The sequence below is a fragment of the Aegilops tauschii genome, chromosome 4 (assembly GCF_002575655.3).
Source record: "Aegilops tauschii subsp. strangulata cultivar AL8/78 chromosome 4, Aet v6.0, whole genome shotgun sequence".
In the NCBI taxonomy this organism is placed as follows: Eukaryota; Viridiplantae; Streptophyta; class Magnoliopsida; order Poales; family Poaceae; genus Aegilops; species Aegilops tauschii.
The window spans coordinates 266,089,758-266,116,435 of NC_053038.3; positions in this window are offsets into that span (position 1 = coordinate 266,089,758).

Genomic DNA, 26,678 nt, shown 5'->3' on the forward strand with positions numbered 1-26,678 from the left:
GGACAAACGCATTTAATGCGCTGCCGACGTGCCCCTCTTGCTTTATCAGGGACGGCAAGGAAGCACATCCCAGCTGTCGCCGCCTCGCCTGGCTTCAACACGCGTCCGAGCTGACGAGGCGTCATGGCGCCACGTTGGCTGGCTGCTGGCTGGCGCGGTGATGGAGCCTTCACGAAGATATGCATGCCACCACGCAGGTGCTTGCTGGGTTGGTCGTGGAGGCCGCCCGTCGCCACGCAGGTGCCTGCTCAGCTGGTTGAGCTGGCAGCTGCATGGGGACGGTGGTGGAGCCTTGGCAGACGCGGTCCTGTAGGTGTCTTTGGTAAAAGGCCTCGCCGGGGCCCTGGTAAGGGTCTTCCCGTGGCATCGTTGACTTCCCCGGCAAGCGTCTTGCCGGGGGTCTCGTGGATTTCCTCGGCTAGGATCCCGCCGAGGTTTGTCGTCTTCTGATCCTCACCTGATCTTGTGTGTTTATCATCTTGACGAAGATCTGCATGTCACCACAGAGGCGCCTCCCGAGCCTTGGTTCCAATGTAGTTGGTAGGTGGCGTTGGAACCCGCGGGCTCAAGGGTGGCTTGCTCTGCTAGCGTCACGCAAGTTTCCCCGGCAAGGCTCTTGCCAGGGCCACGGAGGCCGCCCCGGCAAGGGTCTTGTCGGGGGAGTCCACCTCGCCCCTTTGCTCTTTTGTGTTTCTTGGTCTTGGCGTTGCCTCTGGTCTCCTTGTGCTCTGGCTCCTCTCTTCTGCTCTGTTCAGTGTGGCCATGGGCGTGGCTCTGACTGCCCGTTCACAAGTAAAGGGGTAAAAAAGGAGCGCCCCTACTTTTGTACACCGACAGGAGCCCCCGGGGCTGGGCCACACATAAGCGCGACACGTTATTGGGCCAGGCCCAGAACGGTGCGCGGGCAGGCGGGGCGGATTTTTACCGCGGTAACTTCTCGTCTGCCGCGCTTCCCCTTGACCCGTGTTGGACGCGTGATGTGGGAGGTCATGCGTGACGTGGGGGTCATGCGTGGGGTGGTCCCTGCATGCATGCGTCACATCACAGTAAATGGTAAAGAGGCGGCCCGCGCCTTCCCCATAAAAAGGAATAACCGCAGGCGTGCTGCCCATTTACCCTCTGCTCTTTCCCCAATCTCAGAACTACCGTCCACTTCTTCCTCCCTCTCAAGCTCTTGCCTTTTCTCGCCGCCACCGCGCCCTCGTCGTTCTTCATCCCTTCGCCCCACGCAGCCGCTATGGCACCCAAAACTAGTAAAGGCAAGGGAGTGGCCAATGACGCCGGGGCGAAGGAGCCGCCGGAGAGCGAGTTGGTGGTGTGGCGGACACAGTCCGCCTACTTCCCCATGACGGTCAATGCGGTCCATCTCCGGGACTACTTCAAGCACCTGTGGGTGTGTAAGACGGGGGGGAGAGAACGGGCATCCGACCACGCGCGTCATCCCTGCCGCTTTAGCCGAAGCCAGCCCGAATCGGTACCCGTTCTTTGTCGACTACATTTCCTGCGGCCTCTGCCCCCCTTCTCTGATTTCTTCATTGATATCATGCACACCTACGGCTTTCACCTTCTGGATTTTACCCCAAATGTCGTGGCGTGCATGGCTCTTTTTGCGCATCTCTACGAGGGCTTTGCCGGAGTGCTCCCCAACACGGCGCTCTTCCGCCACTAGTTTTATCCTCGAGTCCAAAAGGTAGGCGCCATCTCTGGTTGTGTCGCCTCGATCCCAAGGACCAAAGGGACATACCTGTTGGGTGCTCAGAAGGAGATGTGGGAGGAGTGGCGGGGCCGGTGGTGCTGGATTGAGGAGGAGGACCCGCAAGAATTCTGCCAGGTTCGCCAGGCGCCGCCGGTTCGCAGAAACGACCGGGGTGATGTTGATGGCGATGATGCGAAGCTCACAGTTGCCACCACTAGGATTCTTTGCCTCACCGAGGCCAGGCTCACCATTGAGATGATCGGGGCAGATTTCATCCGCCGCCAAATTCGCTCCGCTGCAGAACAAGGGGATGTCGGCCTGGCTCTTCACGAATGCGGCCGACATCATGAGGCTTCGCCCTGGCCAGGACCACAACCTCACGGTGATGGGGCACGCCCACTTCTGCCAGTGGCTCTTCCAGCTCGACATGAACTGTGACGGCAAGGTCGAGCGGTCCGGCAAGGCCGCGAAGGCCGGCAAGGTTGCCAAGGGGCCCTTGTTTGGGTTGCCGGCAGGGGTGGTCCCGCTGAGCAATAACTCGCGTCGAAACGATATCATTGCCATGATGTCGGAGTTCAACACGCACGGCCTTGTCCCAAATTGGGCCGAGCCACTGGTGGATCAAGTGCAGGAGTTCTTTGAAACCTTGGAGGATAAGTACGTCTGCGACGAGCCGCTGCTCGCCAGGGAGGCCGGCAGCACCGACAGTGTGGAGGACAAGGCCGCAGCGGCGGCGGAGGAAATGGAGCTCGCCCAGTGGGTGGAGTCCGCTGGGGAGGCCAGCAGCGCCGGCACCGGGGCCCCTCTCATCGAAGATGTGGTCGACGAGTCGTCGTCGGAGGAGGTCGAGACTGTCGACCCTCCGGTCACGGGGAGAGGGCGAGTCCTGCGGTGGGCTAGCTCTGGCGAGCCGGTTTGGCCCGGCAAGGCTGTGCAACCGCAGCAAGCCCAGGAGGCATCCGTGCGCCAGACGAGGGCCGCGGCGGCGAGGAAGGTGGTGAAGGCCGCGGTGGCGAAGAAGAAGGCAACTGCCTCTTCTTCGTCCAAGCGTCCTCGGACTCCATCTGCTTCCCCTCCTCCTGCAGACGACGACACGGGGGTTGCCTTCGATTTTGGGTCCCTCAGCCCTAGGAGGAAGAGGAAGGCAGCAGAAGAGGAGGTGGAGGATGAGTAAGTATCTTGCTCTCTTTTTTGTCATCTCCGTCTCCTCAAACTGTGCCACTTATCTTCATTTGTTTTCATCTTTGCTGGGACACAGAGACGCTGGCCCAGAGCGTGAAGAGGGCCAGGGCTTCGGCGGGCGGCCAGCCCCCAGCACGCACTTCTGGTACACCGCTGGTGGTGTTGGCAGCCCGGACAATAGCCCCCGGCACAGCCCCCAGCGTAAGCTCATCACTCGCCCCTTATCAACGTGTGTTGGGGGTACTATCCCTAGGCGCTGACCTTGCCGTGATCGCAGGAGGAGGACAACAGCAGGAGGATCCACTGAGGGCTACCCCCAACACGCCGCCCCCATGGACCACGCCGCCCCGAGGGGCATTCCCGGCAAGGGCGCCCAGCACCGAACCCATGCACACGATGGAGGAGGAGGCAAACTTAGGTACTGGTGGCTACACTTTGACGCCAGGTGTTGGCAGGGAGGGGGCCACTTCTTCCCAGCCTAGCACGGGTAAGTCACTCGCCTTCCGTCCCTGTTCTTTTTCTCTTCTTGAATCTTGGTCTTGGCATCGCCTCATGCCCTTCTTGGTACTCAGATCCTCCCTCGGTGGACCGGGAGGACATAAACACCGTCATCGAGGATGTCGCCAAGGACGCCACGGCGAGGCCGAGAAGATCGCTGCCGAGGAGGCCGCCAAGGGGTCTGCTGAGGACGCCGCCAAGGGGTCTGCCGGGTATCCCGGCAAGGCCGCTGCCGAGGAGGCAGCTAAGGGGCCTGCTGGGGAGGCCGGCAAGGCCACTGCCGAGGAGGCCTCCAAGGGGCCTACTGGGGAGGCCGGCAAGGCCGCTGCCGAGGAGGAGGTGGTTGACGACCTGTTCGTCCACCTCCTAGGGACGGCGAGCACCAGGGCGCCCGTCGAGGGGGGGGTGTTTGATGCGGAAGTGCTCGCCGTCGCCGGGCTTGAGGTTGTTGATGAGCCATGCGCCGGTGGCGGCGGTTCCCAGGAAGAACGGCTCCTCCAGGCTATGAGCGCGAACTTCCAGAAGCTCCAGGTGCTTCACCGCGCCCGCCTGGACAAGGCCAAGTCCAGGATGGCGGTGGTGGACAAGGCGGAGGTGGACCTCGAGGAGCGCGTCGCCAAGGCGCAGGCCTGGTTCCGCCAGGCCCACGAGGAGCTGAAGACCGCCCAGGACAAGCTGGCCAAGCGCAAGGTGGAGCTCGTCATGAAGCAGGCCGACATCGAGAAGGCCCAGGAGACGGCGAAGAACCAGGCCGCCAAGGACGAGGCCGCTCGGTCCTAGCACCAGGCCGTGCTGAACTCCCAGGAGGAGGACCTTGCCGCTCACGAGAAGAAGCTTGCTGCGACACTCCGCGGCAAGGACGAGGAGGTCGAGAAGCTTGTCCTGCAGCGGACCCAAGAGCTGGAGCAGAAGCACGATGAGGCGCTCAATGCCCAGGCTCAGGTCCACGTCGGCAAGGTGAAGGAGTTGGAGGTGGAGCGGGACGGGCTGAAGGACCAGGCCCTGAAGCTAGCCAAGGAGAAGTTCAAGCTCAACGGTGCCCTGGCGGAGGCGCAGGGCACAGTACTCAGCGAGGCTGAGTAGCTCTCCAAGGCCAACGACTCCATCAAAGACCTGAAGCTTAAGCTGGAGGGCCTTGAGGAGACGCTCTAGGAGGCCAAGGCCCGGGAGGAGACTCTAGCCAAGGATGTGGAGGCCGAGAAGCAGCTGCGGAAGAACGAAGCCGCCAACCACAAGGATTTTGTGGAGGGCGAGAACCGCTGGATCAGCCGCCTCGAAGGCGTCGCTGGCAGGATCACCATGCAGCTGGCTACCATGGGGATGCCAAAGGTGAGGTACACCCCAGATCGCAACGTGAGTCCCAATGCCAAGCTGACCCTATTCTTCGAGGGTGTCTTCGGGGCCCTGGAGTAGCTCCACTTCAATCGGGCGGCCTCTCTGGCCGATGAGGCCCGGAGGCTTTGCCGGGGTTCCATGACCAAGGTCCTCACCAAGGTGGCGCACTAGAATCCCAACCTCGACTTCGACGCCGCGCTGTATTGCTTGTCGGAGCATGCGGGCCTCGCGGTGCTCAAGGAGCATATCGAGCCCATCATCAGCCGCATCAATGGAATTCAGAGGATAGAGGGCCAGCGCCGGGGTTAGGCACCCCGTCTCTCACCGCCGCTGCAGGTTCATGACCAAGACAATTTTTATCTTTAGTTAGACCCGCAGCAACAATTGATGTAATATAACTCTGCACCACTTTTAATATTAGGCATGCTATCTTCTCGTTAGATCTCCCATTGTATATTCACCCTACGTTAATCGGGTAGGCTTGCCGGCGCATAAACCCAGGCCGCGGCACCTTGAGGATGGATCCCCACTGGCTTGCCGGGTGTGCTTGCTGCCGGGCGAACCACCTTACCGCTCTCAACACGGCCGCCGAACTGTCGAGCTTGACTCGAGTCAGAATCGAGAGCGTTGCCAATTGCGGAAGGCTACCCTGCTATTCTCGACTCGGCCGCTTGAGCTGTTGAGCGAACTCGAAACGGAGCAAGGGTGTTGCCAATAGCAGAAGGGCCCCTTTGCGTGCAGGTTTTCCATACATAGGGCAGGACCTTCGAGGACAATAACCTTATATATAAAAAGAAATTGATTAAAGTTTCGCACGAATTAGCTTTTCAGTCGCTGCACGGGTGTCCACCGTATCCGTAGATGGTGCCGTCAGGCTTGGTCGTCTTCTTCCTTGGAACGACGGCCACGATGAAGCTGCTGCTTCGATCAGACCAGATTTCCACGACTGCGCCCCCTACCTGGCGCGCCAAAGATGTCACTGGAAACGGCACCTATGGAATCAGTGGCATCCCTTCTACGGTTGGCGGGCGTGGCGTTGTGCAAAGAGCGGGTCTGATAGGAAGCACACAGATCGTATACCCAGGTTCGGGCCGCGAAGATGCGTAATACTCTAGTCCTGCTTTGGTGGATGTATTTGAGTGTTCTTGTGTTCTTGAGCTAGCTACGGGGTATGACTTGTTCAAAAGATCGGAATACTTCTCCTGGTCGCCTCGGGCCTCCTTTTATAGGAAAAAGGGGTTGCCACAGCGGCACACAGGAGGTGGAAAGGTCTACAGTCGATGCGTCTATCCTCTGGCATCGCCGGACAAACGCATTTAATGCGCTGCCGATGTGCCCCTCTTGCTTAATCGGGGACGTCAAGGAAGCATGTCCCAGCTGTCGCCGCCTCGCCTGGCTTCGACACGCGTCCGAGCTGACGAGTCGTCATGGCGCCACGTTGGCTGGCTGCTGGGCTGCCGCGGTGGTGTAGCCTTCATGAAGATCTGCATGCCACCACGCAGGTGCTTGCTGGGTTCATCGTGGAGGCCGCTCGTCGCCACACAGGTGCCTACTCAGCTGGTTGAGCTGGCAGCTCCATGGGGACGGTGGTGGAGCCTTGGGAGACGCGGGCCTGGCCGTGGCCTCGTAGGTGTCTTTGGCAAGGGCCTTGCCAGGGCCCCGGCAATGGTCTTGCCGTGGCATCGTTGTCTTCCCCGGCAAGTGTCTTGCCGGGGGTTTCGTGGATTTCCTCGGCTAGGATCCCGCCGAGGATCGTCATCTTCTGATCCTCACCTGATCTTGTGTGTTTATGATCTTGACGAAGATCTGCATGCCACCACAGAGGCGCCTCCTGAGCCTTGGTTCCAGTGTAGTTGGTTGGTGGTGTTGTAACCCGCGGGCTCAAGGGTGGCCTGCTCTGCTGGCGTCGGGCAAGTTGCCCCGGCGGGGCTCTTGCCGGGGTCGCGGAGGCCGCCCCGGCAAGGGTCTTGTCGGGGGTGTCCACCTCACCCCTTTGCTCTTTTGTGTTTCTTGGTCTTGGCGTTGCCTCTGGTCGCCTTGTGCTCCGGCTCCTCTCTTCTGCTCTGCTAAGTGTGGCCGTGGGCGTGGCTCTGTCTGCCCGTGCACAAGTAAAGGGGTAAAAAAGGAGCACCCCTACTTTTGTACACCGACACTCACTCTCACCGCGATCTCAAAGCTTAGCGCGTCGAACCCACACAAAGAGAGACACAGGAGTTTATACTGGTTCGGGCCAACGATGTGGTGTAATACCCTACTCCCGTGTGGTGTGGTGGATTGCCTCTTGGGCTAAGGATGAACAACTATAAGGGAAGAACAGCCTCCTAAGGAGAGGTGCTCTTGTGCTTGGTGAACTTGTGTGGTTGAGGGTGATCTGGATGATCCGTGATCAGTTGCCTCCTACTGTGGTGGCTAGTCCTATTTATAGAGGCCCTAGTCCTCTCCACAAATATTGAGCAGGAAGGGATCCAACAACGGCCAAATTCGAAGGGAGACAACTAGTACAAGTTATCCTGACTAAAGGTGGTCTTCGCCTGCTAAAGGCTCCGGTGGTGACGCCGTCTTGGGCTCCACGTTGACCTCCGTCCTGCTGGTCATGGTCTCGTTGCACCAACATGGAAACCTTGGCCTGATGCCTCGGGACTCCTCGCATGCGCTTGCCTCTATAGCACCTAAGAGGAAACAAGGACACTGCGCGCGCTGGCGCCCGCCTGGCTCTAGTCGTCATGGCTTGCGTCACAGGAACCTCGCGAGGTGTCCCTTGGCTTGATCACTCCGCCCCTCGCGACCCGGCCTAGTGAGGCAGCCTCGAGGAGGTCTTGCGTCGTCTGCCTCGCGAGGCTTGGCCCCTCACGAGGGTCATGAGTGTTTGCTGGTGAAGATGAGGCGTACGGGGCCGCTGGTGGAGCCATGCCGTGGGCCGCAGACAGGCAAGTCTGGGGACCCCCGTTCCCAAGACGCCATTACCGGTGGCTCTGGATCAAGGAGGAGGATCCATATGAGTTCTGCCGAGTTCGTCAGAGCCCGCCGACCTGCCGCAAGGACAGGAGCAACCTCGACGCCAACGACAAGAAGCTCACAGTCGCCACCACCAGGATCCATTGGCTCACCATGGCCGGGCTCACCCTCGAGATGATTGGGGCCAATTTCATCCGTCGTAGAATCGCCCCGCTGCACAACAGGGGGCAGCCGGCCTAGGACTTCCAGAACGCGGCCGATGTCATGAGGCTCCGCCCTGGCCTGAAGCATAACTTCACGGTGCTGGGGCATGCCCATTTTTGCCAGAGGCTCTTCCAGCTCAATGTGGATGACAACGGCTAGGCTGAGAGGACCGGCAGGGCCGCGAAGACCGGCAAGGCCGTCAAGGGGTCCCTGTTTGGGTTGCCGGCGGGAGTGGTCCCGCTGCACAACAACTCTCGCCGGTCCGCCATCATTGCCATGATGCCGGACTTCAACCCGCACGGCCTCGTCCCTGCCTGGGTCGGGCCGCCAGCAGAGAAGGTGCAGGAGTTTTTTTGGCAACTTGGCGGGGGGCTATGTCCGCGACGAGCCGCTGCTCATCCGCGACACCACCAAGGAGGAGCTGGACTACATTGCCGCCAGGGCGGCGGAGGTGGCGCTTGCCAAGGTGGCCGGCAGCGCCGGCGCCGTGGAGGACGAGGCCGACGTGGCCGCGGAGGAGAAGGAGCTCGCCCAGTGGGCGAAGTCTGCCAGGGAGGCCAGCGGCGCCGGCATCGGGGCTCCCCTTATTGAAGACGCGATCGATGAGTCCCCAAAGAGGAAGCCGAAGCGGACGACCCTCTGTCCGTGGGGAAGAAGTGCGTCCTGCGGCGGGCCAGCTCCGGCGAGCCTGTCCTGCCCGGCAGGACCGTGCAGCAGCAACCGGTCAGGAGCAGCTCGTGCGCCAGACGAGGGTGATGAAGGCCGCGGCAGCGAAGAAGATGGTGAAGGCCGCGGTGGCGAAGAAGACGGTGACTGCCTCCTCCTCGTCCAAGCGGTGCTGGAGCTCATCTCCTTCTCCACCTCCCTCGGACAGCACCCTGGAGGCCGAATTCGACCTCGGGTCTTTTAGCCCAAAAAGGAAGAGGAAGCCAGTGGAGGGGGAGGTGGAGGACGAGTAAGCATTTTGCCCCCCCTCATCTCCTGACCTTACGCCTGTGTTATCCTCCTTTGATTTCATGTTATCTTCACAGGGACACAGAGACGCTGGCCCAGAGGCTGGCAAAGAGGGCCAAGGCCTCGACGGGCGACAAGCCCCCGGTGGGTACTTCGCGTACGCCGGTGTTGGTGGAGAGCAGTCCGAACAGCAGCCCCCAATGCAGCCCCCGCTTCAGTCCCAGTGTGAGTTCATCACTCACTCCTTCACCAATGAACATTGGGGTGTGAATTCTTGATGCTAACCTTGTCGGGTTTGCAGGAGGAGAACGCCAGCAGGAGGAGCCGCCGAGGGCCACTCCCAAAATGTCACCCCCTCGACTACGCCACCCAGTGGGGCGTCCCTGGCAAGGGCATCCACCACCGAGCCCATGCATATGGAGGAGAACGGGGCGAGCTTGGGTGTCGGTGGTTTTGCCCCGGCAACGAATGCTGGCAGGGAGGGCGCCACTTCTTCCCAGCCTAGTGTGGGTAAGTTGTTTTCTTCCCGTCCCCGTTCTTTCTTCTTCTTCTTGAACCTTGACCTTGGCCCCGTCTCATTCCCCTTCTTGGTATCCAGACCCTTCCTTGGCGGACTGGGAGGATATTGACACCGTCATTGAGAAGGTCTCTAAGGACGCCGAGGCCGAGGCCGACAAGATTGCTGCCGAGGAGGCTGCCAAGACCGCCACTGAGGAGGCTGCCAAGGGGCCTACCGGGGAGGGGGTGGTTGACGACCAACCTTCCTCCTCCGCTGCCCCTGGCTCGGGCAAGTACTTGAAGGTGGGCGACGACCTGTTCGTCCGCCTCCCAGGGACGGTGAGCACCAGGGCGCCAACCGAAGGGGAGGTGTTTGACGACGAGGCGCTCGCCACCGTCGGGCTTTAGGTTGTTGATGAACTGAGCGCCGACAGTGGTGGTTCTCAAGAGGAGCAGCTTCTTCGGTCCATGAGCGTCAACTTCCAGAAGCTCTAGGCGCTCCACCGTGCCCGCCTGGACAAGGCAAAATCCAGGATGGCGGCGGCGGCCAAGGCGGGGCGGATCTTGAGGAGCGCATCGCCGAGACGTAGGCTGGTTCCGCGAGGCCCAAGAAGAACTGAGAGTTGCCCAGGGTTTGCTGGCTGAGCGCAAAATATTAGCTCATCCTAAAGCAGGCTGACGTCAAGAAGGCCCAGGAGGCGGCGAAGGAACAGGCCGCCAAGGAAGAGGCCGCTCGGCATCAGCACCATGCTCTGCTAAACTCCCAGGAGGAGAACCTTGTCACCCGTGAGGAGGCGCTCGCCGCCACACTCCGTGGAAAGGATGAGGATGTCGAGAAGCTCGTCATGCAGCGGACCCAGGAGCTAGAGAAGAGGCACAAGGAGGCACTCAATGCTCAGGCCCTGGTCCATGCCGACAAGGTGAAGAAGCTGGAGCTGGAGCGGGAGGAGCTGAAGAAGGTGGCCTCAGAGCTGACGAAGGAGAGGGACATGGCCAAACGTTATTTGTCGGATGCGTAGGCCATAGTCTCCGACAAGGCAAGCTGCTCTCCGAGGCCAACGACTCGATCAACAATCTGAAGTTGAAGCTGGACGGCTTGGAGGGGAAGTTTTCGGAGGCCGAGGCTTGTGAGGAGACCCTGAACAAGATCCTGGAGGACGAGAAGCAGCTGCGGAGGAACGGTGCCGCCGAACATGAGGAGTACGCGAAGGGCGTAAACCTTTGGATCAGCCGCCTCGTCGACGTCGCCGGCAGGATCACACCATGGGGATGTCGAATGTCAGGTACTCCCAGGAGCCTAATGTGAGTGCCAATGCCAGGCTGACTCTATTCTTCGAGGGCGTCCTGGGAGCCCTGGAGCAGCTCCGTTCCAACCGAGCGACCTTTCTGGCCAACGAGGCCGGGAAGCTTTGCCGGGCCGCCCTGACCAAGATCCTCACAAAGGTGGCGTACTGGAACCCCAACATCGACTTCGCCGCCGCGCTGGAGAGCTTGCCGGAGGACGTGGACCTCGCGGCGCTCGAGGAGTGTATCGAGCCCATCATCAAGCGCGTCGACGGAGTCCGGAGGGTGGAGGGCCAGCGCCGAGACTAGGCGCCCCATTTCCCTTTGCCGCTGCGAGTTCATAACCAAGACGATTTTATCTTAAGTTAGAAACGTAGTAACAATTGATGTAATATAACTCTGCAGTACTTTTTAAAACGATGCATGCTATTTTCTTGTTCGATCTTTCCTAGTATGTACGCCTACGCTTAGTTGGATAGGCTTGCCGGCGCGTAAACCCAAGCTGTAGAGATTTGAGGACAGATCCTTAGCGGCTTGCCGGGTGTGCTTGCTGCCAGGAAAACCAACTTACCGCTCTCAGCACGGCCGCTTGAACTGTTGAGCGGACTCGAAACAGGACAAGGGCGTTGCCAATAGCGGATAGGCCACCCTGCCGATCTCAACGCGGCCACTCGAACTGTTGAGCGGACCCGAAACAAAACAAGGGCGTTGCCAATAGCGGGAGGGTCCCATCACGTGCAGGTTTTCCATACAAAGAGCGAGATCTTTCGAGGAAAATAACTTTATAAAAGAAAAGGAATTCCTCAAGGATTTGCGCGACTTAGATTATTTCAACCACGCAGATGATCGTTGTTGTCGCGGACGGCACCATAGTGCGGCTGTGATGCCGCCTTCTCTTCTCGGGCCACCGCGACGAGGGAGTCGATAGGTTGGCTTCAAAATCAGGTTTTCACAGCTTGCGCCCCCTACCTGGCACGCCAAAGATGTCGATGGAACGACACCTATGGGATCATGGGGAATCCCTTCTACGATCGGCGGGCACGGGGCTGTGGAAAGAGCGGGGTTAAGAGATCAACACGGGAAATTTATCCAGGTTCGGGCCGCAAGTGATGCGGAATACCCTACTCCTGCTGGCTTGGGTTAATCTGGTGTTCTTGGACTAGCTACAAAGCGTGCAGGGTCCAAAAATTCTGAATCCTCTCTCAGTATGCTGCGGGCCTCCTATTATAGTCAAAGGGGCTGCCACAGTGGCACACAGGAGGTGGAAAGTTGTACAATAGTCGATTTTATCTCTGGCACCCTAGGACAAAATGAATTAAGTGCACTACTTAGGTGTCCTCTTACTTTATCGGGGACGACAATGAGGCCCGTCCCGTCCATCGCTGCATCGCCTTGCTTCGCCACATGTTCAGGCCAACGAGGCATGCAGCGCCATGTAGGCTGGCAGGATGTTGAGCTGGTGCGGTGGCAGGGTCTTCACGAAGATGTGCATGCCACCACGTAGGTGCTTCACTAGTTGGCTTAGGAGCCACGTACTGCCACATGGGTACCTGCTTAGTTGGTGGGTCGGCCGCTGAGCTGGGGTGGCGAGGGGGCGGCAAGGCCTTGCCACGGTCTTGCTGATATTCTCGGCAAGGGTCTTGCCGGGGCCTGGTGGGTGCCCTCGGCAAGAGTCTTGCTGGGGCCTCGTGGGTATCTTCGGCAGGAGCCTTGCCGGGGCCTCGTGGGCATCCTCGGCAAGGAGCCTCGCTGTTGTCTTGTCCTCTGGTTCCTACCTAGGCCTCACAGGCCCTTTGTCTTCACAAAGATCTGCATGCCACCATGGAGGCGCCTCCCGAGCCTTGGTTCCAATGTGGTTGGTGGCGTCGGAACTTTTAGAATCAAGGGTGGCGGCCCCGTTGGTTTTGGGCAAGTTGCCCCGGCAAGGCTCTTGCCGGGACCGTGAAGGCCGCCCCGACAAGGGCCTTGCCGTGGGAGTTTCACCTCGCCCCTCTGCTCTTCATGCATCTGGTCTTGAGAACGGCTCTAGTAGTCTTGCGTCTTTGCTTCCTCTGACCCGCCGAGCGTGGCCACAGGTGTGTGGCTGCGACTGTCAGCACACAAGTAAAGGTGTACGAAAAGGACCCCTACTTTTGTACACTGACAAGACGTGATGTGATATACTATATTGTATGAGATGATCATGTTTTGTAATATTGACAATCGGCAGGAGCCTTAGGGTTGTCTCTTTATTATTGTATGAGATGCAAGGGCCATGTAATTGCTTTACTTTATCGCTATGCATTAGCAATAGTTGGCAAGACGGCCCCGATGCAATGATGGAGATCAAAGTATCGAGCCGGTGATGAAGGAGATCATGATGATGCTTTGGAGATGGAGATCAAAAGCACAAGATGATGATGGCCATATCATGTCAGATATTTTGATTGCATGTGATGTTTATCCTTTATGCATCTTATTTTGCTTAGAACGGCGGTAGCATTATAAGATGAACCCTTCACTAAATTTCAAGATATAAGTGTTCTCGCCGAGTATGCACCGCCAAAGTTTGTCATTTCGAAGGACCTCATGATGATCGGGTGTGATAGACTCTACGTTCACGTACAACGGGTGTAAGATAGTTATGCACAGGCAGAATACTTGGGTTAAACTAGATGAGCCTGGCATGTACAGACATGCATGGTCTTAGAACACTAGAGACCGGAAGGTCAAATGTGAGTCATATAGTAGATATGATCAACATAGTGATGTTCACCATTGATGACTACCCCATCTCACGTGATGATCGGACATGGGTTAGTTGATTTGGATCATGCATCACTTAGATAACCCGAGGGATGTTAATTTAAGTGGGATTTCATAAGTAATTTGATTAATTGAACTTAAATTTATCATGAACTTAGTCTTAAAAGTTTTTGCATATCTATGTTGTAGATCAATAACTCGCAATATAGCTCCTCTATTTTTGATATGTTACTAGAGAAAAATAAGTTGAAAGATGATAGTAGCAATGATGCGGACTGGGTCCGTGATCTGAGGATTATCATCATTGTTGCACGGAAGAATTATGTCCTTGATGCACCGCTAGGTGACAGACCTATTGCAGGAGAAGATGCGGATGTTATGAACGTTTAGCAAGCTTGATATCATGACTACTTAATAGTTTAGTGCGCCATGCTTTACGGCTTAGAACCGTGACTTCAAGAACATTTTGAATGCCACGGAGCATATGAGATATTCCAAGAGCTGAAATTGGTATTTTAGACTCATACCTGTGTCGAGAGGTATGAGACCTCTCACAAGTACTTTTCCTACAAGATGGAGGAGAATAGCTCAGCCAGTGTGCATTTGCTCAGAATGTCTGAGTACTACAATCGCTTGTAAGGATGGCAATTTTACCCATGGGTACGGGTACCCGCAGATACCATACCCGCATGGACAGGGTATGGGCACAATTTTCTACCCACGGGTAGTACCCATACTCTAGCCGTTAAGTCATGGGTAGGGCACGTGTATAGCCTTTTACCCATGGATATACATATACCCTACCCATTTATATTGACATGTGAACCTTACCCGTGATTCACATGTGTACCTATGTTAAAGTTGTGTTGTGATCTTGTGAACCTATGTTAAAGTTGTCACCAATTTTCAGTTTGAATTGACATAATTGTCATGTACCCGTCTATCTGTTATTGAGTTGAGATCATTGTTTTTTTGTCAAATGTGTTATAGATGAATGTAAAACTGTGAATAACTTGTGTACTATTTGATCTACCAGAGGTACCCAATGGGTATGGGTACCCATCGGGTACGGGTATGGGTATATTTTTGTACCCATTGACTATACGGGTATGGGTATGGTATTGCTCTACCCGCCCCATACCCTACCCATTGTCATCTTAATCTCTTGAATCAAGTGGGATTTAATCTTCCAGATAAGATAGTGATTGACAGAGTTCTCTAGTCACTATCACCAAGCTACTAGAACTTCACGATGAACTATAATATGCAAGGGTTGAGGAAAACGATTCCCGAGATTTTCCCGATGCTAAAATTGGCAAAGGTAGAAATCAAGAACGAGCAACAAGTGTTGATGGTTAACAAGACCACTAGTTTCAACAAAAAGGGCAAGGGAAAGAAAAGGTACTTCAAGAAGAATGGCAAGAAAGTTGCCACTCCCGTGAAGAAGCCCAAAGCTGGACCTAAGCCTGAAACTAAGTGCTTCTACTGCAAAGGGAATGGTCACTGGAAGCGGAACTGTCACAATACTAGACGGATAAGAAGGATGGCAAAGTGAGCAAAGGTATATTTGATATATACATGTTATTCATGTGTACTTTACAAGTGTTCATAGCAACCCTTGGGTATTTTATACCTGTCACTACAAAAAAAGCACACATCCGTGACATTTTGGGCCGAAGGAACAAAATTTCTGTCATGCTTATTACACTTGTATGACGATAGTTGTGACAAAACCCGGTATCATCATAGATGTGGTGGGCTCCTACTCCTATGACAAAAAATGGGCTTTTCGTCCTGGGCGGGCCGGAGACGCAGCTGCATGACATTCTTTGGGCCGTCCATGACGGAAAAAACAGTGGTAGAAGCGAGGGCGAGGAAAATATTGGGGAGTTCCCAGTTTCGGTGGGTTGTCGGGGTCGAGCGATGCACCGTGGTTTGCGTGTTTCTCTCATGTATGCGCGTGTGTGCGAGCTGTTGGCTAACTGAACCCGGAGCGATCGCACGTTACTGAACCCGAGCGATCAATCCCTTGGATGTTAACTGAACCCGAGCAATTCATTCACTGCTGACTAAACTCGAGCAATTCCTTCGTTGTTGCTGCTAACTGAACCGGAGCGATCGATCACTGCTGCTGCTTACTAAAGCCGATCAAGCCCTCGTGCGAGATGTAGCCAGCCGGTGTTGGGTTGCCTATCGATGAACAGTGACTATTGCTACCGTTCGCGCGGTACATAGAACGAGTCGATACGTGGTGAGTCGATCCTCTTGGTTGGCTGTGGATGAACAGTTCCCGGTGGGGGTTGGACGAACAGGACCCCGTGGTAGTAGGTCGTTGCTGCTGGATTAACAGGACCCCGAGGAGGCCGGCGCACCCCAGCCGGTTGGGGGTGGATGAACAGGACCCCATGGAAGCTCTATGAACAGCAGCCGGTGGAGGCTGGATGAATAGTAGCCATTGATGAACAGTAGCTCGTGGAGGCTGGAGAAGATCGACGGTGGATGAACAACTGCCCGTGGAGCCTGGAGCGAGGCAGTAGATGGTGGATGAATAGGACCCCGTTTCGATCGTAGGTGCTCCAACACAAATTCGTTTCCTCGGTTTTGTAGTACGCCACACCACTCCCGATCAATAGGACCCTGTTTCGACCGTAGGCAATCGAACACAGTCCGTTTCCTCCGTTTTGCGGTACGCCAGACCCACCCCAATGAACAGGATCTCATTTTGACCGTGGCCGGTTGAACAGAATACTGTTTCCTCTGTTCTGCGGTACGCTAGACACCGTTTCGGCTGTTTCGTCCAAGCCGGTTGGCTCCCGTTGAAAAGGACACATTCCGACCTAGTCGGTTGCCTCTCGATGAACAGGATGTTGTTTCTCCGTCCGCTGCCCGATGAACAGGCCGCCTTTGTTGCCGTCAGTTGCCTCTCCATGTACACAAGCCCTGGCCTTCCGTATATATGCACGAGTACGCGCTCGAGATCCCGCCCGTATGTATGTACGTGGCCGTATTTTTTGCCCTGTGTTTGTACATACATGCACATTACTTAGACGGGACTGCGTGAACTACTATGTCGGGTGCTCTACAACGACACGTGTCGCTACTTACTCGGCCACGGTTGTAACACCCCAGATGTAAAACTTCCATGGCAATATATCCAATCTTGTCATATTCCTTTTTCATAATGTTGTGTGGTGCTTGTCATCTTGCATTCTCTTCCTCATCATGTGCATTGTGTGTTTCATGCATGTTATATTATTGCTTGAACCGTGTGTGATCCATGCATGACCACCCCACTTGCATCACCTCACCCCTTCTCATATTTCTTTTATTTGGAAAGTGCCATTTTCCTCAGTCCTTTAATGTTCAAAACTTCCTCACAAATCAGTCATCTTGTCCTAAAGCTCTCTGCCAAGTTTCATCAAGTTTGGAGTGGATTTGGTTTGGTTTTAAAATGGCTCAAGTTTGAAGTTAATTCAAACTTGAATTATTTTTCAACCTCTAAAATTTTCCAAACCATTTTATTGAATTAGTGAACATCCCCAGGAGCATGAGGATATTCTCATCTCTCCCAAATTCCTCACCTTTTCCCCGGTGCTTTTTCTCTTTGATTTTCTTCCTGAAGAAATGAAAAGGAAAAAGAACAGCAGCAGCAGAGCAGCCCAGCAGCGGCAGTGCGGCTCTAGGCGAGCCGCGGCCCATCTAGCCCAGCCCCGCAGCCCGCCAGCCCACGCGGCCTCCCTCTCTCGGTTTTTCTCACCCGCGCCTGCGTGTACCCCCGCTAGCCACCTCAAAGGCCGCCCCTCGGGTCCCGCCTGTCAGCGCCTACCTGTAGTCTCTAACCCACCTTTTCCCTCTCCTCTCGCCGTCGCCATGGGGACCGCGAGCACAAGAGCGTGCGAGCTTCGTCCCATCGCGCTGGGCCCCTATAAGCTCTCCCTCCTTGCCCTACCTACCCTCTAGGGTTCCCTCTCCCTCTCCCTGCCGTCGCCATGCCACCGAACCACCAGATCCACCGATCTCCGCCGTGCCTGAGCGCAGCTGAGAGCGCGGCCTCGTCGCCGGCGTACTCCCCATCGACCTCCGCCTCACCAGCCGTGTCCTTCTTCTCCCCCGTCATCAACTACGTCCACGATGTCGACTACGTGTAGCCGGAGCCCTCTGCAGCGACCTCTTCTTCCCCGTCTTCGACTCCGGCCACCGAACCTGTTTAATCGCCACCGGCGTCGCCTTCGTCCACATCTCGCCGAGAAGAGCACTACGCCATGTTCGTGGTGAGCTAGCGCATCTCCCCATCCCTTTACCCCTTTGCTAGGGCCTCTTTGTCACCATTAGCTGCTCGCGCTCGATCTCGTCGCCGTTGGACCTCGCTGCCGGCGAGTGCTCCGACACCTTCCGCTTAGATGTGCATGTCCGGTAGGTTCTCCGCGTCGCACGCATTCGATCCGTGCGCTCTACCGCCCGCTTAGCCCTCTACTTCGCCGCACTCGAGCTCACCGTTGCCGCCTCTTTAATCGCGTCGCCGGCGTCGCTTCCGTCGTCGTCCAGCACCGCGCTTGCCATGCACTTATGCGGGATCCTCCCGCGTTCCTTTTGCGCCCCCTCCGCCGTGCAGAAGGGCCACTAGAGCCACTCCGGTGAGCTCCTCCGCCGCTCTGTGCCCACGTCGACCCGCTCCTCTGCTTCCTCTGTTTTGGAAGCCACAGCCACTGCCATGTAAGAACCCTGCAGGACCCACCTGTCAACCTCTCAAGGGATCATGACCCACCTGTCATCCCATCTTCTCTTTTCCCCTTTCTCTTTTATTTTATTCCTAGCGAATATTCCTTTTCTGGCATATGGAATCTATCCATTTCGGGCAAGTCCAATTCTAGACGTTCCAATAATGGGAATTGCCAAATCTGTTCTTTTGCATTTATGGCAGGTTTTCACATATATCTTTTGTGGTAATTTTTCTATAGTAACCTAGACATATTATATATGGCTTTGGGGTAGGAAAATCCCACCAATCCAGTGGTGGCATTAGTTTTTGTATTTGAGCAAGCTCATGATCATGTCATTTTACATCATGTTGTTGTTTTGTCTTTAATGTGTATATTTACGCAAACATGCTATGGGGTGTGTTGGCACATGTGTAGCTTCCTTTTCATATCTACTCCATGCTAGATTTATTTCATGCCATGTAGTGAGTTAATCAAGCTTGTAAATAGGCTATCATGAATCTGTTTTTGCCATGCTAGTCATTTTCACCAAGTCTGCTAGAACTGTTGTCATTTGCATTTTTTCCATGCTGTTTTTGACCTATTCTATTGAGTTATAGCAGTAACTCAGTGTTCATGATTTGTGCAGCTTCACCTGTACTTCACTACCATGTATTTGTTTTTTAGGTTTGGGTGCTGTAGCATAGTTTCATGAAGGATTTTAAGTGCTATGTTGCTGTTAAGTGCAATTTTGCATTATTCTTGTTTTGCAAGTCATTTGCAAACCGTGCATCCGTTCCGGTGATCCTTATATTGGTTTCTACCGAAATCACCTCATCTTTCCAGCGGCATGCTTGGTTTGCCAAGTTGATGCCTTGATCATCTTTTTCCTTCCGGAGTACCCATATGCATTGCACATCATACCTTGCATTCCATGCCATGTCTTGCATCATGTTGCTTGTGCATTGCACCGTGATTGATTGTTGTTCCGTTGCCTGTGTTCTTGCTTTTGGTAGAGCCAGGAGATGAGTACGTGAACGAGGAGCCCGTTGAGTACGCTAACGAGGAGCAAGCTTTCGACAACTCTGAGAACTTTGCAGGCAAGATGACCATTACCCTCGATATCACTTCTATCTTTGCTTGCTAGTTGCTCGTTCTATCGCTATCTCGCGCTACCTACCACTTGTTTATCATGCCTCCCATATTGCCATGTCATGCCTCTAACCCACCTTCCTAGCAAACCGTTGTTTGGCGAAGTTACCGCGTTTGCTCAGCCCCTCTTATAGCGTTGCTAGTTGCAGGTGCCTTGTAGGTTGTTCCATGTTGGAACATGGATATGTGGGGATATCACAATATCTCTTATTTAATTAATGCATCTATATAGTTGGCAAAGCGTGGAAGGCTTGGCCTTTTGCTCGGTGTTTTGTTCCACTCTTGCTGCCTTAGTTTTCCGTCATACCGGTGTCATGTTCCTTGATTTTCCGTCTCTAACACGGTGAGGGTTTATGGGCCCCTCTTGATAGTTCGCTTTGAATAAAACTCCTAGCAAGGGCCCAACCTTGGTTTTTCCATTTGCCTTTTTACAACTAAAACTGCATAGGGACTTTCCGGACCCCATGGACTTAACAAACCCGCCCTGGGCCAGTGCTCCTCATGAGTGTTGGTCCAAACCTGTCAACCGCCGGTGGTCGCCAGGGGCAACTCTGGATTGGCCTACCGAAAGTTTGGACAATCCGATCGTGGCCTGAGAGGAGATACGTGCGGCTACTATCAGGGTGTCGGCACATCGGGAGGTCTTGCTGGACTAGTTTTACCATTGTCGAAAAATCTTGTGCATCGGGATTCCAAGTGTGATCGGTGGGTCCCGCGATGGAGGATTGTCTCCGCGGATCGTGAGCTTGTCATGGGCTAAGTTGGGACACCCCTGCAGGGTTTAAACTTCCAAAAGCCTTGCCCGCGGTTATGTGGCAGATGGGAATTTGTTAATATCCGGTTGTAGAGAACTTGACACTTGACTTAATTAAAATGAATCAACCGCGTGTGTAGCCGTGATGGTCTCTTTTCGGCAGAGTCCGGGAAGTGAAGATAGTTTGGGTTATGTTTGAACGTAAGTAGTTCAGGATCACTTCTTGATCACTTCTAGCTTCACGACCGTTGCGTAGTTTCTCATCTTACTCTTGTACTCGTATGTTAGCCACCATATTTGCTTAGCGCTTGCTGCAACTCCACCTCATTACCACATCCTACCCATAAGCTTAAATAGTCTTGATCTCGCGGGTTTTGAGATTGCTGAGTCCTCGTGTCTCAGAGATACTACCAAAACAGTTGCAGGTGCCGATGATACCAGTGCAGGTGATGCTACCGAACTCAAGTGGGAGTTCGACGAGGACCTTGGTCATTACTACGTGTCTTTTCCTGATGATCAGTAGTAGTGCCCAGTTGGGACGATCGGGGATCTAGCATTTGGGGTTATCTTCTTTTCATTTGTATTTTGACTGTAGTCAGTCTATGTGTGTATTTTGGACGATGTATGTTTCATTTAAGTATTGTGTGAAGTGACGATTGTAAGCCAGCCCTCTATTATCCCTTTCGTGTTCATTACATGGAATTGTGTGAAGATGACCCTTCTTGCGACAAAACCACAATGTGGTTATGCCTTTAAGTCGTGCCTCGACACGTGGGATATATAGCCGCATCGTGGGCGTTACAAGTTGGTAATCAGAGCCATCCCCGACTTAGGAGCCCCTTGCTTGATCGAATCGCTGACGTTGTTGAGTCTAGAACAAAAATGTTTTGAGTCTTAGGATTATATATATCGGAGAGTAGGATTCTTTTTAATCCTCAGTCCCTTCGTCCCTCTGGGGAGGCTTCCTAACGTAGATGTTTTGTCTTTCCTAAAATTTCACAAAAAAATTAAGGATCACGCCGGTATTTTGGGATCGTTCCGATATTCTTGTGACGAGAAGATTGTTCTTGGTGCCTCCTGACATTTAGGGGTTGTGGCAGTGTCCCGGCGAGTTGATCTCCGAGGTGTTGTCGTCACAATTTTATCGTTGCAGTTCTGGAATACCTGAGTTTCGCCGACATCGAAAATCTCTTTTATGCAGTTAGTGGTGAGATAACCTTGACGCCAGCTAGTACTGGGGCGGGAGTTTGGGAGTATTGCCACAGCTCGTATAACGGATGCTTTTCGAAGGTTGAGGTACACGGTTTCCAGAGTTTTCTTGGTTATGTGTTGACGGATGGATACAGCTGGATGTAGGGATTCTTTAGTTGGGTGACATATATTGCTTCCCCTGTATCCCCAACACAAGATTGCATAACCAGAAAGTTTCGGGAGTTTATAGGTGGGAATTCAAGTAGCTCTTAGTATTTCTTCCCGCAGATATTTGGTTTGTGATTGGGTAATCCTTACGACTTATTTGTTCCACCCGTACCTTGTTGTTTCATTCATCAACCTTTATCTAAGTGGCTTCTCACCTTAATGGTCGAGTAATGTTAACTTTGGAATTTCATTCGTCCATTCTCTGTTCGAATGTTTATTGTGAAGACTATATGTTGCAATTTATATCCGTTGATTCAGCTTGCCTATCTGTCTCTCACGATTCTAATGGATGTCACCCTCTTCAGGATGGCTACTCCAACGCGTCTGAATACGGACCGCAATGATGGGGATCAGTCAAACCATCCACCTCCACCACCTCCTCCGCCTCCGGAGGCATGGTAAGCTGTCATGGCAGCCACCAACGCCAACACCCAAATGCTTTTGCGAATCATGCAAGAGCGCAACCAAGGAAATCAAGGTCAAGGGCATTTCAACAATCAGCCTTAGTTTGCTAACCTCAACCAGTTGCTTGCAAATTAGCAAAAGTCGTTCAGCTACTGTGCCGAGGCCACGAACGCCGATGACTGGCTCGTGGACATCAACAAGCATTTTGAATGTAGCAATGTTAGGCCTGAGGACTACATCAAGTTTGCTTTGTTTGAGATCAAGGACCAAGCTCATGATCGGTATCAACAATACAAAGATTCCAGAGGAGGTCGAGTGATTAGCTGGACTGACTTCTGTCGGGACTTTAAAGCTCACCACATTCCTACAAGTGTTGTTGAGAGCAAGCATGAGGAATTCCGCAATCTCAACCAAGGAAGCATGTCCGTGTACCAATACAACATCCATTTTCAGAAACTTGCTCGCTTCGCTGAACAAGACATTCCTTATGAAAAGAGCAAGATCTATCACTTCAGAGGTGGCCTCAGAGAGGATCTGCAGTTAGCTCTCGTTCTTGTTGAGCCTACTAAGTTCGATCAGTTCTATAAGATGGCCCTCAAACAAGAAGGTGCTCAGCTCAAGTGTGAGGCTTAAAGGAAGAGAATCAGGGATATAGTTCCGTCTTCTTCTACCTCACAAGTGGCAGCTAAGCAACAGAAGTTCTGGCTTCCTCCTCCTCCGTTTCGTCAGCCTTACCAGCAGAAGAACAAAGGTGGCCATGGATCTTCCCACCCACCCAACCCAGGCTATCAGAACAAGTCTCAGACTCAAGCTCCAAGGTCAAGTGCTCCTACTCCTTATCACTGTCCACTTTCAGAGGTCACTTGCCACATGTGTGGTTTGAAAGGGCATTACACAAACAAGTGCACCCAGAAGCGCCTTCCGCCTCTTCCTTCGATCAGGTCTGCTAGCAATGCAGTTGTGAAGCACAATTCCAAGTTTGCAAAGGTGAACATGTTGAATGCAGCTCGGGCAGAGTATTCTTCAGATGTGATCATGGGTAACCTCTTAGTTAACTCTATCCCTGCTAAAGTGTTGTTTGATTCTGGTGCTTCGCGTTCTTTCATTTCAAGACCTTTTGCATCGAAGCATGAGTTTGTTTTTGAAGATTTGGCTAGGCCATTGTCTGTCGTTTCTCTGGGTAAAGTGTTGAGCTCAAGCAACTTTATTCCGAATGTCGGTATCAAGATGGGCAATTATAAATTCCTGGCTTCCCCAATTGTTCTCGGCAATTCCGATATTGATCTTATTCTCGGCATGGATTGGCTTTCTAAGGAAAAGGCCTTCCTTGATTGTGCTGCCAGGGAGATTATGCTGACACACTCTTCTCAGGATGTGATCATCTATGCCGCTCGTGACGAAACTATTCGACTGTTTTCTCTCAATGAGAAGGGCGAGTTAGATGCAATCTCTCAGATTCCAGTTGTTTGTGAGTACCAAGATGTCTTTCCAGAAGAGCTTTCGGGAATGCCTCCTGACCGGCCATTTGAGTTTGTTATCAATCTTGAGCCTGGTACTGAACCCGTTTGCAAGCGTACATACAAGCTTGGACCAAATGAGCTGAAGGAATTGAAGAAACAGCTCGATGAAACAAGAGCGTCTGGGTCTGATCAGACCGAGTTCATCTTCGTGGGGTTGTGGTGTTCTTTTTGTCCAAAAGAAGGATGGCACGGACCGACTTTGCGTCGATTACCGTCCATTGAACAAGAAGACAATCAAGAACAAGTACCCACTTCCCAACATCAATGAGCTATTCGAGCAACTTAAAGGCGCAAAGGTGTTCTCCAAGCTTGATCTCTGTATTCGTGATCAAGATATCCCCAAGACAGCATTCAACACAAGCTTTGGTTCTTAAGAATATACTGTCATGTCTTTCGGCCTTGTCAATGCTCCTCCAACGTTTTCTCATATGATGAACTTCATATTCAACCCCTACACCAATGAATTCATCCTGGTTTATCTCGATGATATCTTGGTCTTCTCCAAGAATAAGAAGGATCATGCCAAGCATTTGAGATTGGTGCTCGACAAGCTCAGAGAGTACCAATTCTATGCGAAGTTTTCCAAATGTGAGTTTTGGCTTGATGAAGTTCTTTACCTTGGCCACATCATCTCTGCTAAGGGCATTGCTGTTAATCCGGAGAAGGTTTCTGCAATTGTCAACTGGGAACCTCCTCAGAATAAGAAGCTCCACAGTTTCCTTGGGCTTGCATGCTACTGCCAAAGATTCGTTGAGAATTTCTCTAAGATTGCAAATCCTCTTTCCAACCTCCTCCAGATGCATGTCAAGTATGTCTGGACTCCTCAGTGTGACGTTGGTTTCAACACTCTCAAAGAGAAGCTAGTCTCAGCTCCTGTCTTGACTCCTCCTGCTGAATCCAAGCCATATGATGTTTTCTATGATGCCTCATTACGAGGTCTGGGTGCTGTGTTAATGCAAGAGAAGAAAGTTGTGGCCTATACTTCTCGTCAGTTGAAGCCAAATGAAAGGAACTACCCCACTCACGATCTTGAGTTGGCGGAAGTTTTCCATGCATTAATTACATGAAGACATCTCTTGTTGGGTAGGAAAGTGGACATTTTCACCGATCACAAGAGCCTCAAGTACATCTTCACTCAACCGAACCTCAACCTCAGGCAAACTCATTAGTTTGAAACGATTCAAGAGTAAAATCCAAGTATTGAATATACTCTAGGCAAGGCGAATGTGATTGCAGATGCTTTGAGCAGAAAGGCTTATTGTAATATCTTAATCCTCAAGCCATTCCAACCGGATCTTTGTGAAGCTTTCCGCAAGCTCAATCTCCAAGTTTTCCTCAAGGTTTTATTGCCAACCTTCAAGTCACTTCGACTTTGGAAGACCAAATTGGTGAGGCACAACTCCTTCATACCATGGTGAAGAAGGCGAAACACGGTAGTTCCAAGGGCCTACCAAAATACAAGTGCTATCGCATTGATGACAAGGACACCTTATTCTTCGAGGACCGGATTGTGTTTCCTAAAGGTGATCTAAGGAAGGTCAGAATGAACGAAGCGCAAAATTCTCTTCTGTCCATTCATCCAGGCAGTTCGAAGACGTACCATGACCTCAAGCAGTCGTATTGGTGGACTTGAATGAAGCGAGAGATTGCTTAATTCGTGAATGAATGTGATGTCTGTCAAAGGGTGAAAGCTGAACACCAATGACCAGCTGGTCTCCTCCAACCTCTTGCTATCCCAGAATGGAAGTTTGATCATATCGAAATGGACTTCGCTACGGGATTTCCTAAGTCCAAGCGTGGGTATGATGCTATTTTCGTTGTCATCGACAAACTTACAAAAGAGGCTCATTTCCTTCCAATCAAAGAATCTATCACGGCAGCTCAGTTGGCAGAGCTATACACCTCCAGAATTGTCTTGTTGCATGGTATTCTGCAATTGATCTCTTCAGACCGTGCATGCATTTTCACTTCTAAGTTCTGGGACTCCTTCCAGAAGGCCATGGGCACCAACATTCGCTTCAGCACAGCTTTCCATCCTCAACCAAGTGGCCAAGTCGAGCGAGTCAATCAAATCCTCGAAGACATGCTCAGGGCTTGTGTTATCTAGTTCGGTATGAAGTGGGTAGATTGTCTCCCATATGCCGAGTTCTCCTACAACGACAACTTCCAAGCAAGTTCGGGCAAGGCCCCATTTGAAATTCTTTATGGCAGAAATTGTCGTACTCCTCTCAACTGGCCTGAGACTAGTGAACGCCAACTTCTTGGCAATGACTTAATCACAGAAGCTGAAGAAATGTGTAAAGTCATTCGTGAAAATCTCAAAGCCGCGCAATCGTGTCAGAAAAGTTACTATGATAGCAAGCACCGTGACATGGCATTCGAGATCGGAGACAATGTCTACCTCCGGGTCTCTCTAATGAAAGGCACTCGACGCTTCGGTATCCAAGGGAAGCTTGCCCCGAGATACGTGGGTCCTTTCAAGATTATTTGCAAAAGAGGCGACCTGACCTATCAACTCGAGCTTCCGTCCAACTTCTCAAATGTGCACGATGTGTTTCATGTGTCACAGCTTTGCAAGTGCTTCAAGACGCCTGAGCGCACTATCAACTTCGAAGAGATTGACCCCCAAGAAGATTTGTCTTATCATGAGCATCCCGTTGCCATTCTTGAAGAAACGGAGTGCAAGACTTGCAACAAGTCAATAAAATTCCTGAAAGTTAAGTGGTCGCACCATTCCGACCATGAAGCCACCTGGGAGCGCGAGGATCACCTCCGTTCCGAATATCCGGAGTTCTTTCAGTCCAGGATCTCGGGATGAGATCCTGTTGTTGTGGAGGAGAGTTGTAACACCCCAGATGTAAAACTTCAATATTTGGCAATATATCCAATCTTGTCATATTCCTTTTTCATAATGCTGTGTGGTGCTTATGTCATCTTGCATTCTCTTCCTCATCATGTGCATTGTGTGTTTCATGCATGTTATATTATTGCTTGAACCGTCTGTAATCCATGCATGACCACCCCCCTTGCATCACCTCTCCCCTTCTCCTCTTTCTTTTATTGGGCAAGTGCCATTTTCCTCACTCCTTTAATGTTCAAAACTTCCTCACAAATCAGTGATCTTGTCCTAAAGCTCTCTGCCAAGTTTCATCAAGTTTGGAGTGGTTTTGGTTAGGTTTTAAAATGCCTCAAGTATGAAGTTAATTCAAACTTGAATTATTTTCAACCTCTAAAATTTCCCAAACCATTTTATTGAATTGGTGAACATCCCCAGGAGCATGAGGATATTCTCATCTCTCCGAAATTCCTCTCCTTTTCCCCTGTGCTTTTTCTCTTTGATTTTCTGCCTAAAGAAATGAAAAGGAAAAAGAATAGCAGCA